Source organism: Aquarana catesbeiana, linkage group LG09 (genome assembly GCF_042186555.1).
Source record: "Aquarana catesbeiana isolate 2022-GZ linkage group LG09, ASM4218655v1, whole genome shotgun sequence".
Lineage (NCBI taxonomy): Eukaryota > Metazoa > Chordata > Amphibia > Anura > Ranidae > Aquarana > Aquarana catesbeiana.
In genome coordinates, this window is record NC_133332.1 from 196,617,466 (window position 1) to 196,635,846 (window position 18,381).

Below are 18,381 nucleotides of genomic sequence, written 5' to 3' on the forward strand. Positions count from 1 at the left end.
ATTCTGCAAGTGATTCTAATTTATTATCGCTGTTTTTTAGCTGGTCTAAAACTGCTTTTGACTTAAAGGGACACTTTTTGGTTGCTCTGGACAATCTCAAGTTTCCAGGCAGAAAGAACAGTATATATAATATAAAACTGCATGCAGGGCACTGGACAAAGCACTAGCGACAAAAGGGATGTGAAATAATTTGATATAGTAATGTAATCTGTAAGATTACAGTGTACTGTATGTATTGTGTGTTTTTCACTTTTTGAATTTGGCACCGTGCTCTGTCCCCGTGCGTCGTGATGCTCGCAGGGAACGGAGCCCGGCACTGTGATAGATCGAGCGGAGGACGGCTTGCACATACAGTGGGGAGACATCGCAGGATCCTGGGAACAAGTTAAGTAACTTTGCCTGGATCCTGCCATGCGATCCCGAGTGTGGCTCGGGGTTACCGCTATTGGTACTGCAAATTCACCCCGAGCCACACTCGGGATTACCGCCAGGGAGGTTAAGGGTGCACGTGTGCTGCCCCCCCTATCCATCGCCGCCTCCCCCATCCATGCATCCGGCCCCTTTCGGGACGCCAGATGCATGGAATCCAATGCGGGGTGGGTGATTACAACCAGAGGCTCTAATAGGCTTCAAAATAGGGTGGGCTGGGGGTGCAGAGAATTCGCAATTGCAACGCTGATCCTCCTCCCGACCAATCAGGAAGCGGGTTTTGACACCCGTCACCCAATTGGCTGAAAGGACAGGCGATCCTATTAGACACTTAGGAGGAGGGGAGGAGCCGCACACTGTAAGCCGCCGATGGAGGAAAAGACATTGACCCACTGCACACTGCCCCCTGCCCGCCACCCACTACCCGCCTAGATGATGTGTGCCGGACTGACCGGCAACCAGTGGAGGGGAAGGTTCCGATGGCCGCTCGGGGTGGTTGTTTGCCGCCCCCCCTCAAAAAAAAAACACCAGCCGACACTGCAATATATATTGGTACAAACTACATACATCCTATAATAATTGAAATGTACAGTATGCAAGCCCCAGTTGACACTATAACCCACATGTGAATCACCCAGGAACCACACCACAATCATGTGTAATTCACATGCAATTCAGTGCGGTGTGGTTAGCGCCCAATCATTTTCAAATCACACCGCATCGCACCAAAGAATTGCAGGCACCCTTTTTTGGAGCCGTACCGCAACCGCATCACATGATCGTTTTGTACCATGCGATCGGGTGTGGGTAAACCGCACTGCAATCCTTTTGGGCTGTCACTAACTTTGTATTGACACCCACAGTGGATCCCAAACACAGTGTTATTGCAATACGGTGTGGGAAACGTGCAGGGATCGCTGCTTTTCCCGCACCGCCTATGTGTGAACCTAGGCTAACTGTTAAAAAAACACTGGAAGCAATAAAATTGATCCAACTTGTACAAAGATGAGGAAAATAAGTACATTAATCGCATAGTATCTTATGATTTAAACAGAGGCAGGGCAAATAGCATTGTAGAGCACTCTAGCATTTTTTTAAACAAGATTTCATCTTTAGATTTAGGAAGGTTGTGCACTGTGAATTTTACCGTTTTTGGAGGAAATATCACAGTTGTACAAGACCTTCTGTCTGGTGGGCCTGGAGAAACTTCTCTTATTTTAAAGAGGCCTAAACTTTCCCACACTGTTCTAAAAAAAATATAGAACATAACTAGATATTGAAGGCAACACCAGCACTTTGTTTTACCATTTTCCACAAGTGTACTCTATACGCATCCTTTCTAATACGTCATTTACAATAAAATGTACAAAAAATATAGTCACTTCACCTTAAGAGCAAGCAGTAGGCAAAGGATACTTTGACAATGTTTGCCTCTCTTCTTTAACAATTGAGGCAGCTAAACCTCTATATTACACAACATTTATAAAACATCAAAATTGAAATTGCAATGAAATGAAATGTTTTTAAATTCTGTATAAAACAGGAGTTTGGTTGTTAGTTTGGCAGTTTGGTGGCATTTTATTAAATATTATTGTTTTTATAATGGCTAGTAAAAAAAATTCTCCAGGGTAGGACCTCCAAAGAGGATTAGCAAAATATATATTTTCCATTACCTGCTATTAATCAGCCACAATTTGAATGATATCTACATTTTTTCATGATTGTTACCTGTTGCCAAGGGGAGCCATTCGTTAATACTTCTTTTTTCCTTACGATGGGTTGGAGAACCTAAAAAAATAAAATAAACAATGTTTTAGACTTTACCTGTGCTAAAGATTGAAGTAGAGCACAGAAGGCAGGGGGGGACGGAATCTATGGCAAAGCTGTTGTACTTTCTTATCACTTCAGGAAGACCTGACATGATAATTGCAGATCAGAAGAGTCTGTTGCACTGTATTTATCTTTTAACTTCCCATCCCTTTCTTGGTCTGAAACAATGTCAAATTATTAGTAGTATTTTTTTTCTATTTCAGCCTTCTTACTTGCAGCTCCTGCTGATTTAAATATTTTGACCCATTGCGCCCCCTGAATTACAAAATTCCTGTTATTTATGATAACATATTTTAGGAGAGCTTCATGTTTAGGAAGTCTTACCCATCTGTCTTTCTAACTGCTAGAGAAAAGGAAGGACAAAAAAAAAATAAGGTAATGTAAACAGGCCAGTAAGTTTATGATACAGGCACCAAAATGCCTCTGGGAACCACTATCATGAAGAACTCCAGCACTTCCATGCTTCCTTCCTTGTATAGACTACTCACAGGAATTTCTATGCTACTTTGCCCACATCCTAAATTCCATAAACTGAACAAACAAATGTGTAGACATTAAAGGGCACATGTACAATTGTGGTAATGACCAATATAATTAAAGAGTTACATACTCTATGATTAATTAAATTTAGATAAAAATTATATGTGACCATTTCGTACATCTTGCATCCACACAATCTGCCAATGGAAAAGCTCATATATCAATTGTACATAATTCTTATTGGAAGTTAACAGGGTCCACATGAAAAAACGCAACGCATTTTGAACACTTGTCTTCTGCAGAACATGTGAACAGTATCTGAAACATAGTGTACATTATAAGAATATAATTCAACCACTTTAATGATATTAATGGCTTTCATACTAATTTTGTTCACTATAATTAGGACTGAATATGATGGTAACAACATATATATGTGAACATATTTTGTATGAAAGCCAATATGATAATTAAAGTGGTAAAACTGGACCCTCTTGTGATTTCGATAGGGACAGGAGGTTTTGGTTCAATCAGTGAGATTTGGAAGGCCACTACAAGAAATTTTAAAGCCTCTGCTAATTACTTTTTAATGCTACCAAAATTCCAAGTATAATCTCCTGTTAACTTAATTTGCATACTGGACCTGCCTTTCCTTACTATGAAATTGAAAGGTTGCATGTAAACATAATCTGCATAACACGATTTAACCCTAAATACTCAACTGTCAGCTATATATTGTTACACTCTAAAATGGAAAATTTGTTATACTGAGCAAGCAGAATAGAGATAAGAGCTTAAGTCAGTATTGCATGATGTTCACAGATATGTAATTGAGTATATTTTCCATTATCTTCATATTCCAATTAAAGTAAGATAGTGGAGTTAGCATTTAATACACAAATATACCAGGCAAAACCTTATTAAAATATAAGGCTAACCAAACTTTTATTTTAGTTTTGGAAAAAAAATGTTTTTTGTTTTTGGCCCCCCATTGAGGTGATCTTATTTCAATGAATGGCACTTTGAAGGGGAATGAGAAGAATTCTCCAGTGGACCACACACGATGATTTAAACCTAATGATGTCAATTCTGGTTCTTACCTAAACTATTGACTGTTCCTGACCCTAGTGTATGGACAAATAATAGTATTATATACTTACATCAGGTATAACCTCAACCAGACCTAAAACATTTCAAATGTTGAAAGAAGAGGTTTTACTTCCCAATCAGCTATTGCTCAAATACGTTCAACTTAGACATGCACTACAAACCCAGTTTCCTGGGGGGTATCTTTCCTTGACCACTGCTTCCATTCTAGATATTATACTATATATATAATAAATGTGTAGCGCTAGTGATGTATATAATACACAAAGGCCCAAGCAGAATGGAAATCTGGAGGCAGGTTGTGTTAAAGATACAATAATATAACACTCAATAGCTAGAGTGTATATAAAAAAAAAAATCATAATTTATCTTTTTTGTAACAGCATACCTTGGATTATATGCACTCAATAACATTGTATGTGACATTTGGGAATATATTTACACCATTTCCATGTCACATCTGGGTATACATTTAGACTGTTTCTATGACATATAGCAGTTTCCTCTTTATATTTAAAGGTACATATATTCATTTGAATCAGTGTTGGAATATATATATTTCACGTTTTTTCACATTTGAGTTTCATGCGATTCAATGTGATATTCAGGTTTAGGTGACTATATGTGATTTCACATCGCTTATATAGTCGCATTTTGAATTTGCAATCTAATTGTTTCTTTTTTCTTTTTGCAATTTTTTATACACTCTAGCTATTGAGTTTTATATTATTGTATCTATAACACAACCTGCCTCCAGATTTCCATTCTGGTTGGGCCTTTGTGTATTATATACATCACTAGCGCTGCACATTTATTTTATATTTCACAATACAATTAGTCTGATTGTTGTGTTGGCTGCTCATATTTGAGGTGGGCGTAGTATTTCTAACCACTTTTCACTTAGATATTATACTAGGAGCGGAACCTATAAAATTGATCTCCTCTCTCTATACCACAATACACCTCCCTAATGTCACAGCTTTAGCATGTGGTGTTAAAACAAAATGGGAGGATTGGGATGAGATTCTGGATACCGTCAAACTAGTTTCCCCTAGAATACCTGACTGATTAACACAGTTATATATCATACATCGAGCCTATCTCACCCCCACAGAATATGATGATATGGGCTCTCCAGTTATTCTGGACCCCAAACTTTGCCTATTAGGTCTACTACCTGATGTAGATATAGATAAATCTATTGCAGTATTTGTGAGAGAAACATTATATATGGCTAGAAAAACAATTGCTAAGACCTGGATGCAACCAACACCTCCAACCTTTCAAACTTGGTTGAGAGAGATCAACATTGCGCTTCCCTACAAAAAGCTAATTTGTGAACATAGAGGATGTCCTCACAAAACTTAAAGATATAGATGGCTCTCTCACACTGCTACCTGCACTGATTATTACCAACTACCTACGCTCTTTGTATCATTAATTGCTGAGTTATCACCATAGCACAACAATGTATCGGTACCCCTTATGTCACTTAATCTTTTTGATTACTGTTTATCCACATCAATCTGACGAATGGATTTCAACCGTATTAGTTCCAATGTTCTAGTATCCTGTTCTGCAATACTTATTTGTTTTCCCTGCACAAATGTGTGTTTATAGAAACGGAAAAGTCTTTATACCATATGATAGATATACTTGTTATCTGTATTTTATATATTTTGGAATATTTGTACCATGTGTGTTTCCTACTAGCTTTTGACTTAAGTTGTTTTTTCAATAAGAAAAAAAAAAACATAATGACGTAAATCCTGTTTTTATTAATAAGGTTTACCCTCGCTTTCTGTCCTTGTCACAATATTATTTGATACACGCAACAATAAAGCCCGACAGAGTTTAATCTTGCTTCACCCTATTAAAAACTGAAAAACAAATTGGTTGTTGTACCCAAAGAGTAATAAAATTAAAGAGTAATTCCACTTTGGTGAGAAAAAAAACAATCCTCTCTGGGTGATCTAGATATATTGCAAGGATTTTAACAAACTTTGTAGAGTCCTACAAAGTCAGAGTCCTGATTATGTTCTTAAAGTGGTTGTAAAGCCTTAAGCAATATGTGGTTGCACTGCCCAGATGCTTGTGATGGTTGAATCACAATCACACCAGGATCATTACCTGGTGTGCGAGATTGTATCGAGGATATCCTTGTATATGCAAAATTGACCTGTTAATGGTCTATTAATAAGGCGAGCGTGCACTTCACTAGGTGGCGGAGCACTGCATAATGTCTGGTGGAGCACTGAGTGGATTCAGCCATTATAAAGTCTATTCATTGAAGAAGCAACATTAGAGCACTTTTGCTTGGACTTTTGGGACTTTTCTCTTACATTTGGCATGGTTCATTATTGATGCTATTATTATCTTTACAGATTAACCTTAAGTTTTATAAAACTTTTTTGGCACTTTTTATTAAGGATTGATGACGGTTTACATTTTATATTATTCAAGCATCACAAGAATCTGGGCAGCTCAACCACATATAGTTTTTGTATTTTGCATTTTTATGTGGGAACACAATTAGTGGCTGCAGCAGCTGAGAGTTAGTTATTGGGGGTAGCTAGTAGCGAGCAACATTTGCATTATTAATTGTAAAGCCGTAAGGTTTTTCATGTTAATGCATTCTATGTATTAAAGTGAAAAAACTTCTGTGCTGCAGCTCCCCCAGACCCCCCCTTTTTCTTACCTGAGCCCGATCCAATCCAGTGATGTGCACAAGCGCAGTGGCTCCAGCTGCTGTTGCTCTCCTCACTGGACAGATTGATAGCAGCAGGAGCCATTGGCTCCTGTTGCTGTCAATCAAAAGCTGTGACACAGGAGTAGGGGGTGGGGCTGAGTTCCACTGTCTGTGTCAATGGATGCAGCAGCGGGACTCGGGTGCCCCCATGAAAAGCAGCTTTCCGTGGGGGTGCCCGATGAAGAGGAAGGGCCTGGAGAGCGCTGGTGGGGGACCCCAGAGCAAGAAGATCTGGACTGCTCTGTGCAAAACCATTGCACAGAGCAGATAAAGATAGGAATGTTTGTTATTTAAAACAAACAAACAAAAAAAACGTTTACACCCACTTACCGACTGGCCACTGTATATATATACGTCATTACTTTGAAGATGGATATCTCGGTAACGGCAGCAGCTGCTGCCACAACCGAGGTATCCATTTTTAGGGCCGGCGGTTCTGTGTACGATAAAGGTGGTCTCTGTGGTAGGTTCGCCGCGAGATCACCGTTACCGTCACCGCTGCTCTCCCACGCCCTCCGCCGGTTACCGGAGCCGTCGGTAGTGGCGGAGGCAATCGGGTCCTCTCACTTCCTAGGTATGGAGACGAGTGAGGCTAAGATGGCCCCCACCCGTCTCCATACCATAGGAGGGCGGAAGCGACGTCATAACATCAACTCTGTCCATTTGTCTTAAAGGCACATTTTTTTTTTTTGTCATTTTTTCAAACGACTTTTTTTTTTTGCATTAAAGTCTAAATATGAGATCTGAGGACTTTTTGACCCCAGATCTCATATTTAAGAGGACTTGTCATGCTTTTTTCTATTACAAGGGATGTTTATATTCCTTGTAATAGGAATAAAAGTGATCCAAATCTAAAAAAAAAAAAAAAAAAACAGTGAAAAAAGAAATAAAATAAAGTAAAATAAATAAGAAAAACAAAAACATTTTTTTAAAGCGCCCTGTTCCGAAGGAGCTTGCGCGCAGAAGCGAACGCACACATGAGTAGCGTCCGCATATGAAAACGGTGGTCAAACCACACGCAATCGGTAGAGCGGGAGCAATAATTCTAGCCCTAGACCTCCTCTGTAACGCAAAACATGCAACCTGTAGAATTTTTTAAAAACGTCGCCTATGGAGATTTTTAAGGGTAAAAGTTTGACGCCATTCCACGAACGGGCGCAATTTTTAAGCGTGACATGTTGGGTATCAATTTACTTGGCGTAACATTATATTTCACAATATTAAAAAAATTGGGCTAACCTTACTGTTGTCTTATTTTTTTATTCAAAAAAGTGAATTTTTTCCAAAAAAAGTGCGTTTATAAGACCGCTGCGCAAATACGGTGCAAATAAAAGTATTGCAATGACCGCCATTTTATTCTCTAGGGTGTTAGAAAAAAACAATATATAATGTTTGGGGGTTCTAAGTAATAACACCTAAAATTCAAAACGAGGCTGGTCCTTAATATGTCCTTGGAATGCAGATTCCTGAATGGGAGTGTCTGTGTACATTCTAATCAGTGGATGTACTTGGAGTGTTCCAATAAGGAAAACTGCAGTATTTGCATCTCTTTAGAAGAAATTAACCCTTAGCCTGGGTTCACACTATAGAGAACACAGACATCGCATGTGATTCGCACCCCCACTGCTGTGCTGATCACAAGCAATGTCTGTGCAATGTGAGTTCAGCTGTACAGTTGTATGGCTGGATTTGCATTTAATTTCAGAAAAAAGGTGCAGGGACTTTTTTTCTCTGCACTGGAATCGGATCGCATGGGTGTTCTCATGCATGCGATCCGATTCCTGTCCGAAGCCACAGTTTGCACTGCGATGTGTGAACCGATCTGACGGTGTCATCAACATTGTATTGACACCCGCAGCAGTTTGCAGAGGGCAGTGTGAACTGCCTGAGGGGGAGATGCGATGCGGGAACTGGCGCTGGAATTGCGCTGATTCCCGCATCGCTACAGTGTGAACCCACGCTTAGGGAACATCTCACCAAAAATATATTTCTTATTGCAGGCGTTGCCCAAAATCTGACTTGTATCTTAGTGTAGACATCTCAAATCAGGAAGCCAACCACACAACCAGGAAATGACATTTCTGAGGAAGTTCTGTACACCAACCATGTACAGAAGGCATGCAGGTTGCCATATTGCAAAGGAAAGGTCATTTTTAATGAAATTACAATGCGTCTTATGTAGTAATTATATACCACATGTTATATATTTTTTTGCTGTATTTTTTTCACTGAAGTGGATTTACCCTTTAGTACTTGAATGCAGTTTTCTTTTTGTTAATAATCATATTTAGGTTGAAAGACAATATAAGACAACATAGCTTTCATCAAACATTTTCAGGAAAACTATCCAATTTCCCAATAAATATAGGTCTAGGTGATAAAGCACTTAAAGTGGTTGTAATCAGAAGGGTTTTTTTTGTCATAATACATTCTATGCATTAAGATAAAAAGCCTTCTGTGTGCAGCTGCCGTCCCAGCACCCCCTAATACTTACCTGAGCCCCCTCTCTATCCAGTGATGTCCACGAGTGCTTCGTCAGTTTGGGACTTTCCCCCCTGATTGACTGAGACACTCAGTTAGCCAATCAGGAAAGGGGGGAGGGGATCTGGGCCATAGCTCCATGTCTGAATGCACACAGGGAGCTGTGGCTTGGCTCGGGGTGCCCCCATAGCAAGCTGGCTGCTGTGCGGGCACTCAACAGGAGGGAGGGGCCAGGAACTCCAGCCTGGGACCCGAAGCACAAGAAACTGTGACAGTTATCATCACAGCATACCTTGAATGGTATTGTTTTGGGAAACAGTTAATTTGATGGGTTTAGTTCCACTTTAGAATAAAGTTGTACACTTTTTATTTTTTTTATTTTGAACATCTATTTTTTTTGTTCTGTGAAATATTTTGCATTATGTGTCTCCAATGACTATCAAAGCTCATATTAACATTTTGGACAGGGAATGAGCATCAAAGATTCATGAGCTAATTTTAAATTGCCTATTACCCCTTGTTGCACGTGTTGTGCTATGTAATCCGCACATCGTAACAGGCAAGTAAAAATGTAGGTGATAATTTTCACTGACTAAATGAATATAATTTGTGGTGCAAGCTTTCAAGAATACACGTTATCCTCGTCAGGCAAAGATTTATTATGATGAAAACATGAAGCAGTGCCTGACCAGCAGAACTGGGTATTCTGAAAACTTTGCACCACAAAAGTATTCAGTTACCCACAAAAGGTATACCACTACATGGTCACTGAACAAGATTGTGGTTAGGATTCCTAATAATTGGAACGTGGGAAAAGAAAACTTAAGCTAAAGCAACTGACCAGAAATCAAACATTTTATTTGCTTTAAACATGATACAAATCAAAAATTGTATTTCAGAAAATATATATATTTTTTAAACATACAACAGTGATTCAGCCACAAGACAATTCACCAGTGGCAGAATCTCTAAAGAGGATGCCAGTCTGTTCCTAAGGAATCCCTCCCCCTGTAGCCAATTGTTGCTCTGTTGCTGGCCCGAATGCAGCTGAACCTCAATTGCTAGCGATTGGAGCGACATCTCACTGCCTCAACTACAGGATTGCTAGCTGCAGAGATGCCAATCTAATCAGAATAAACATCAGGTGTACAATAATAACCTAAAATGATATTAAAGTTTTTTTTGGCTAAAATAAAACGATATTGCACAGAGCAACCCCAGGGGGCACCACTGCAGACACACTTCCAAGCCAGACTGTGTGCATCCATAGACACACACAGCGTGGCTCTCATCACAGGATATGACATGGTAGCAGCTCCCTCTGCTCTCAGAATCTCCTGTGAGACCAGGATGAGAGGAGAGCACTGCTGCAGCCGACAGTGCTGAATCCTGAGAGGACTCTGGTAAGTGTTTAGCGAAGGTCGGTAAAACATAGCAGGGTGTTTTTTTCCTTAATGCAGGGAATGTGTTAAGGTAAAACCAGCTAACCTTTGAAACCTCTTTAAGAAATCCTTTTCACTATAACAAATCAGATTTTTTCTGATAATCACATGAGAAATTATATTAACACCATATTTCAACATCTATTTATACCTGCAGCCAGCTAAACCCTGATTATACCACATAGGTGTAGCTGGTATATTCCTATTATTCATTCACAATCAATGACCATTTTTATGCACTATGTCTCATAAATAACTGCTGATACGTGCTATCCGCCGTAATTAAGTAGGCATTTTAGAAAGTCTAGGCTGACTTGACAGCCTTCTGTCTTCTTGCAAGGGAAAAAATTAGGCCATTGACCTTCAGGTTTGACGAGCCGTTTTGTGAAAAGAGACTGTAGTATTTATGTTAGAAAATCACTACTGTCATTGGTTTCTACCTAGAGGAACTGGAAAGGTATCATTCAGCATGGGTTAATGTGAGCAGCGCAGGGGTTAAAAATATACAATTGGCTGCATACGTTTTGATGACCTCCCCTAAGCATTCTCACACTTTCCCTCCTTCTGTGAGAAACAGCCTCCCCTACTGCATCTGTCATTGTGTTAGAAATACAGATTGGTGCTTTGTGCAAGTCAGCTGAAGCTGTGTACAAAAAGGTAGGGCTTGATGAGAAGGTCACTGACTTGACTCCCTCCTCAAGTGGGCTCTAGAACACGGATTTTGCAGTCAATTTCTTCTGCATGACAATTATTACTTCTGGCATTTTAACCACTTCAATACCGGGCCTATTCTGGCGCTTCTCTCCTACATGTAAAAATCATAATTTTTTTTGCTAGAAAATGACTCAGAACCCCCAAACATTATATATGTTTTTTTTAGCAGACACCCTAGGGAATAAAATGGCGGTCATTGCAACTTTTTTATCTTGCATGATATTTGCGCAATAATTTTTCAAACGCCTTTTTATTGCAAAAAAAATGGTTTCGTGTATTAAAAAATAACAGAACAGTAAGGTTAGCCCAATTTTTTTGTATAACGTGAAAGATGGTGTTACGCCAAGTAAATAGATACCTAACATGTCACGCTTTAAAATTGCACACACTCATGGAATGGCGCCAAACTTAGGTACTTAAAAATCTCCATTTGAAAAATCTCCACGACGATTTGAAAATTTTTACAGGTTACCAGATTAGAGTTACAGAGGAGGTCTAGTGCTAGAATTGTTGCACACGCTCTAACACACGCGGCGATACCTCACGTGTGGTTTGAACAGCATTTACATATGTGAGTGGGACTTACATGTGCGTTCACTACCAGGGACAGGGGCGTTTTACATTTTTTTTTTTTTTATTTTACTTAATTTTTTTTATTTTTACACTTTTTTTTACATTTTTTTGATCACTTTTATTCCTATTACAAGGAATATAAACATCCCTTGTAATAGAAATCTATTGTGACAGGTCCTCTTTATGGAGAGATGTGGGGTCAATAAGACCCCACATCTCTCCTCCAGACTGGAAAGCATGAGATCGAGAAAAAAAATTCACCGATCTCATGCTGACAGCCGCGATTGCGGCTTTGTTTACTTTCCGGGAACCTGGGCGTGAAGTCATAACGTCCTGCCCTGGCCTCCGACGGTCATAGAGATGACTGGTGGAAATCTCTATCGTCGTCATCCAGCGCCAGCCAATGCTTTCTCCGGGCACCCGATGGCACAGGAGACCCCGGAGAAGCACGAGATGGCGGCGGGAGGGGGGATGTCCCCTCCCGTCGCCTATAAGAATGATCAAGCGGCGGAACTGCCGCTATGATCATTCTTATCGTGCACAGCATTGCCGGCTGGAAAGAATGATATCTGAATGATGCCTGTAGCTGCAGGCATCATTCAGATATCCCCTCACAAAGTCAAGGACGTCATATGACGTCCTAAGTATTGAAGTGGTTTAACATATAGATAGCAGGTAGGAACATATGCAAAAGTCAAATGTGACAGACAGCTCTCCTGAGGATATATCATGGATCCACGATAGAGATAAAGGTGTAAAACAAAGGTTTTATACAAAAATATATATAGGAAAAACATGCTAAATTTGTTAATGTAAATAACAGTGCCTCAGGGTCTTATGGCAAATTTCTGTAGTTACTGTAGCCTGGCACTCATTGATAAAATTTAAAAGGGGCCCATAGTAGTCTGATATTCCCACCCTTCCAAAGCAATACAGGAGAAGGAAAAGGAAAAAAAGATTAGTTAATATGGACGAAAAGATATATATGTTCTTTCTTTGTATTGTTTTGATCAAGAGGTTAAGTGTATTGCTATGCAATATAAGCTGATCTACAGTATAAATTAGTCATAATTAGTCATAAACTAGTCACCTTATTATCATTTGATTGATTCATTCATTCATTCATAAACTGATTGATTTGGCAAGTCTATTCGCCTAGGAGGAAGCAAGAAGTTGCCAATCATATCTGATGCGGATCAATTTAGGTTAAAAGCTATCTTAATTGATAACCTTGAGACACTAAAGTTGTCTGAACAAATTGAGGCAAGCAATTTTCCACTGAATTATTTGTTATATAAAGATAAGCGGTGCTCCACTACTGAGGACAGTACAGAATTCTCAGATTCATCGATCATTTCGATCATTTGCAACATAGTAATTTCCTCTTCTGCATGGCAAGCTTTTAACCCTTTTGTTCTGTAAAATATAACATTTAGTTTCCCACCCAAAGGACATTACTTTGAAGGTATTCTAATATGTTGTGTACAAATACATATAAAGAGAAAGAAAAAACGAATAAAAGAGAGTCAGCAGGAGTTATTAATTGTATCTAACGTGATGAGTTTTTATGCAAATATAAAGTGGGCTTTACACTAAAATGCAAGGTTTGCTTATGCGGCTGCCGACCCCACTACCTGCTGTCACAATGCTGCATTACGGAAATGAAAACCAGGAAAAACACTTGGGGAGAAAATTGTAAAAAAAATCCTTACCTTACGCTATAGCCGCGTACACACGATCGGATTTTCGGCAGGGAATTGTGTGATGACAGGCTGTTGGCCTAAAATCCAACCGTTAGTACGCTCCATCAGACAATTGTTGTCCAACTTTCCGCCAACAAATGTTGGATGGCAGACTAGTAAATTTTCGATGGACAACGGACTGTTCTAAAATTTTCCGATCGTGTGTACACAAGTCCGTCACACAAAAGTTGAAAGTACAGACACGCATGCTCTGAATCATTGCTCACCAAACACGACATTAGCAGAAGGTGCCCAAAGGGTGGTGCTCAAGAGCTGAAATTCCTCATAGTACGTCACTACGTTCTTGTTTGTTGTCCGACAATTGTGTACCGTTTATATGCAAGACAAGGTCCTGGCACATGCCCTTCAGACAAAATTCTGACGCTCTGTTGGCCAACAATTGGATCGTGTGTACGAGGCTTTAGGCTTCCAGAGGACTCGCTTGAATGACATGATGTCAATGCATATTTTTGCAGGATTCTTGGAAAGTTGAGAATCAAATCCCAGGAGAACATGCTTCCAGACAATGCTGTATCATCTTTTCACAAGAACGGAGACTCTAAGCTTTTGGAAAATCCCTTTGAGATGTCCAGTAATGTCAGCACTGGGAAGTGGCCGTAACCCAGGAGTAACGTGATTATTTTTAATGCAATTTCTCTCAAGGTGTTTTTTTCTTTTCATAATACAGTATTTTGTCAACAAAGGGTGAAGGCAGCCATATATATGAGCCTTGTATTTTAGTGCAAGGTCCATGTTAACCGCTTGCCGACCAGCCGCCGCAGTTTTACTACGGAAGTATGGTACGGTTGGGCGAAACAACATTACCTTATGTCGCTTCGTCTTTTGTCCACTAGGGGCGCTTGCGCGCTACAGCGTGTGCCTGGAGCCGATGCGAGTGGCCAGCAGGCGCGATGACCGACAGGCTCCCGCGATCGCTCATGACAGAGCGAGAACTGTGATCTGTGTGTCTAAACACACAGATCCCAGTTCTTTCAGGGGAGAGGAGACAGATCGTGTGTTCATACTATGTATGAACACCGATCTCTCTCTCCTCCTAGATAGTCCCATCCCCCACAGTTAGAAATGCACATAGGGAACACAGTTAACCCCTTGATCACCCCCTAGTGTTAACCCCTTCTCTGCCAGTGACATTTACACAGTAGTCAATGCATTTTTATAGCACTGATTGCTGTGTAATTGTCAGCGGTTTCAAAAATGTGTCAAAAGTGTCCGAAGTGTCCGCCATAATGTCGTAGTCCTGATAAAAATCGCAGATCGCCGCTATTACTAGTAAAAAAAAATAATAATAATAAAAATGCTATAAATCTATACCCTATTTTGTAGACGCTATAACTTTTGCGCAAACCAATCAATATACGCTTATTGCAATTTTTTTTACCAAAAATATGTAGAAGAATACATATCGGCCTAAACTGAGGAAAAAAATCGTTTTTTTTATATAAAAAATGTGGGATATTTATTATAGCAAAAATTAAAAGATATTGGGGGTTATTTACGAAGGCAAATCCACTTTGCACTACAAGTGCAAACTACAAGTGCAAAGTGCACTTGAAATTGCACTGAAAGTGCACTTGGAAGTGCAGTTGCTGTAGATCTGAGGGGGACATGCAAGCAAAATAAAAAACAGCATTTTAATAGTTTACACTTGTAGTACAAAGTGGATTTGCCTTTCGGAAATAACCCCCATTGTGTTTTTTCAAAATTGTCGCTCTTCTTTTGTTTATAGCGCAAAAAATAAAAAACTCAGAGGGGATCATATACCACCAAAAGAAAGCTCTATTTGTGGGGAAAAAAAAGACGTCAATTTTGTTTGGGTACAGTTTTGCACGACCGCGCAATTATCAGTTAGAGTGGCGCAGTGCCGAATCGCAAAAAATTGGCCTGGTCATTGAGCAGTCAAATCTTCCGGGGCTGAAACGGTTAAGTTCAATCTAAGTATGATATATTTGGATTGAACAAATTTATTTGATAATAGCTTAGTACAGTTACAACTTTGGAAAGACTAGGGGAGAAATTTTGTACGTATGTAAAACAAGGAAAAAGAAGAAAAAAGGGTAGTTGTACATGGAACATATTCAAATGGGAGAATTTTAGCTTTGATGTACGGATGTAAGGATACGTATTAGGGTATTAGGCTGTGTTATGATATAGTGACCAAAAGTTTGTGCCGAATGTGAAATATTCAAGAGAGCAGCTCAATGAGAAGTGATTTTCTTTGGTTTTTTTTTCACTACCATCTTAGCTACCAGATACTTTTACAGAAATCCAGTTGTGGAGCTGAGTGCGGAAGAAGGATTATATTACTGTGGGGGCTACACTGAAAGGTGGCTGCAGTGGTCAGTTAAAGTGGAAAAGGGTTTCTAGTTTTTAGCAGACCCTAAAGCTTGGTTAAAACTTTGGAGTTATCTCTGCTCAAAACAAAATGAAAAGTTTTGGCTGGAGTTGGGCTTAAAGTACCCATGTTTTGATCTCCATATTATAGCCCAGTCCATTCAAAGCATTCAAGATATCTTTCAGGGCAGACTAGCATGTATCAGGAAAGGCTAGCAAGGCTGGACAAGCATGGAGAAAGGAGTGAAAGGAGTGTCAGAGATTTTAGACCTAGATTCCGGGTGCTGCAGACATGCTCCACAAAGCACCAGTATGCGGTATGTTTCTACAGTGTCAAGCATGGCAGCCACATTTGTTTATTATTAGTAATAGTAGAGTACTACAGGATAAAAAAAAAACGTAACTGCATAACTGTTATGCCTGGATGAAAAAAAAAGGTCCTGGGCAGATGTTTCTGTTCTCTGAATCCATTTAAAAACTTAAGTTTGACTTGTGTATGCAACTTCCATCCAAAACTGCTGTAAAAAGAAATCCAAAGCTGCCCCCCAATTTCCTGTCATGCCAAGCATCTTCCAGTACCTATAATTGCCTTTGCTCCCCCAATGGTCTGATTACTGTCACCGCTCAGCAAAAATCTCCAGTATCCCAACAATGTAGCGCTTGGAGCCAGAGTTGCAAATTGCTAGACCCCACTGCTGTCACATGGCGCCAGAGGATGTGCCATAGAGTGTGCCAAGTACTAGTATTGTCAGTGATATTTTGGGGGGTGGCATTAGAAAGGTAGGCCACTAGGGTATAAGCAATGGATGGGGGATTTTTTTTTTAGTTTTTTTCTCTTACAACAGGTATACTGTAACCATAAAAATAATTAGCTGAGTTGTATAAATGCCACAAAATGGGATGTTACTGGGTGTTTTTGAATGTGTTTTATGCCAATATAATTGCAGACTTACATAAGCATGGAGAAAGGGGTTTTTGAAGGTTACATGGCTCAACAAGACATTGAAAAAGCAGCCTTTTACATATTTCTAACAATGTTAACTTTGGGGTGGTGTAAATCAGCACTGGTAGAATTAGCTGATATGTCTCATTTTACATTTAGAAGTAACTGCTGGAGCATTATACACCAAAGCATTTAGGTGCTGCACTGAAAAGCTACAGCAATTCATTTAAATGTTTTAAATCAGTATTTTTCCAGGCTTTAACTGAAGCTGAGAGCTTATAACTTGTTCAACAACCCATCTGCCTCAGCTAAACTTATGCCCCGCATGGGCTCGGCAGGGAGGCTAAATCAGAAATGGGCATTGCAATATGTATTATAGTTAGCTTGTTCTGCTTTGTTTTATTAATTTCTCACTCTACTGTTTAGACTGTGTGAATATAAGGGAGGCGAGATTGAAATTCCATGTTATAACTCCAGTCATTTACAACCATATTTAGCTTTTTTTAACACATGACAGATGACTGGAATGAGAATAGTGGCATGTTCACCACTTTACTAGTAATTGGATTAGACCATTTTTAGAAAAGATCATGGTACTATCTGTACTAAGTGGTAGCTTACTGTGTGCTATATGTTCACAAAATGCCATTGAAAAGGCCAAACTAAAAAAAAAAACAGGATTTAACCTTTAGTCTGAAAAAAATATTGAGCATTTTCAATAGGTGGATTATAGTTTTTACTTACAGACTGCTAATAAAATATGGTTTAAACCGGTAGTCTCCAAACTGCGGCCCGAGGGGCCGGATGCGGCACTCTGCTTGCCTTTGTCTGGCCCTTGAGGTATTTTTCCTTCTATTGACACTAACAATAGGGCATCATTTTTTTCCACTGACGCCAACAATAAGGCACTATTCCTTCCACTGACACCATCGAAGGGGCACTATTTTATCCACTGACACCATCGAAGGGGCATTATTCTTTCCACTGATGCCAACAATAAGGCACTATTCCTTCCACTGACACCATCGAAGGGGCACTATTCTTTCCACTGACACCAACAATGGGGTACTATTCCTTCCACTGACACCAACTGTGTGGCACTATTTCTTCCACTGATGCCAATGATGTGACATTATTTCTTCCACTGACACCAACGGTGTGACACTATTTCTTCCACTGACGCCAACAATGTGACACTATTACTCCCTCTAATACCAAATATGGGACATTGTTTACTCTCATTGGGCACAGTCCTGCCCCCCCCTAAAGTCTGATAGACAGTAAACTGGCCCTTGGTTTAGAAAATTTGGAGACCTCTGGTTTAAACTAAACTGAAACCGTATGAAAGCCTGCATTTCTAAGCAGAAGCAACCTGCCACTGTTTTTCATGCAACTTGCGTGATAGACAGAAACAGTGTTCACAATGGCTAAAGTATCTTGTTAAACAAGGATTAATACTTGTCTACCTTATTCACATTTTTCTTAGTCAAAAATAAACATCTTGTGGCTTTTTTATAAGGTTTTGTTTGGCAGTCACAT

The 18,381-nt window shown here is 39.6% G+C and overlaps 1 protein-coding gene across 1 annotated transcript in view; it reads right to left on the bottom strand.

Moving 5' to 3' along the window:
* The window catches only part of NEXMIF (neurite extension and migration factor), a 525,801-nt gene that overhangs the window by 238,579 nt on the left and 268,841 nt on the right, over positions 1 to 18,381 (bottom strand). Inside the window, exon 3 of the mRNA XM_073599497.1 lies at positions 2,158 to 2,217. The gene's annotated coding sequence lies outside the window, so the exon portion shown is untranslated. The remainder of the gene's footprint in view (positions 1 to 2,157; positions 2,218 to 18,381) is intronic.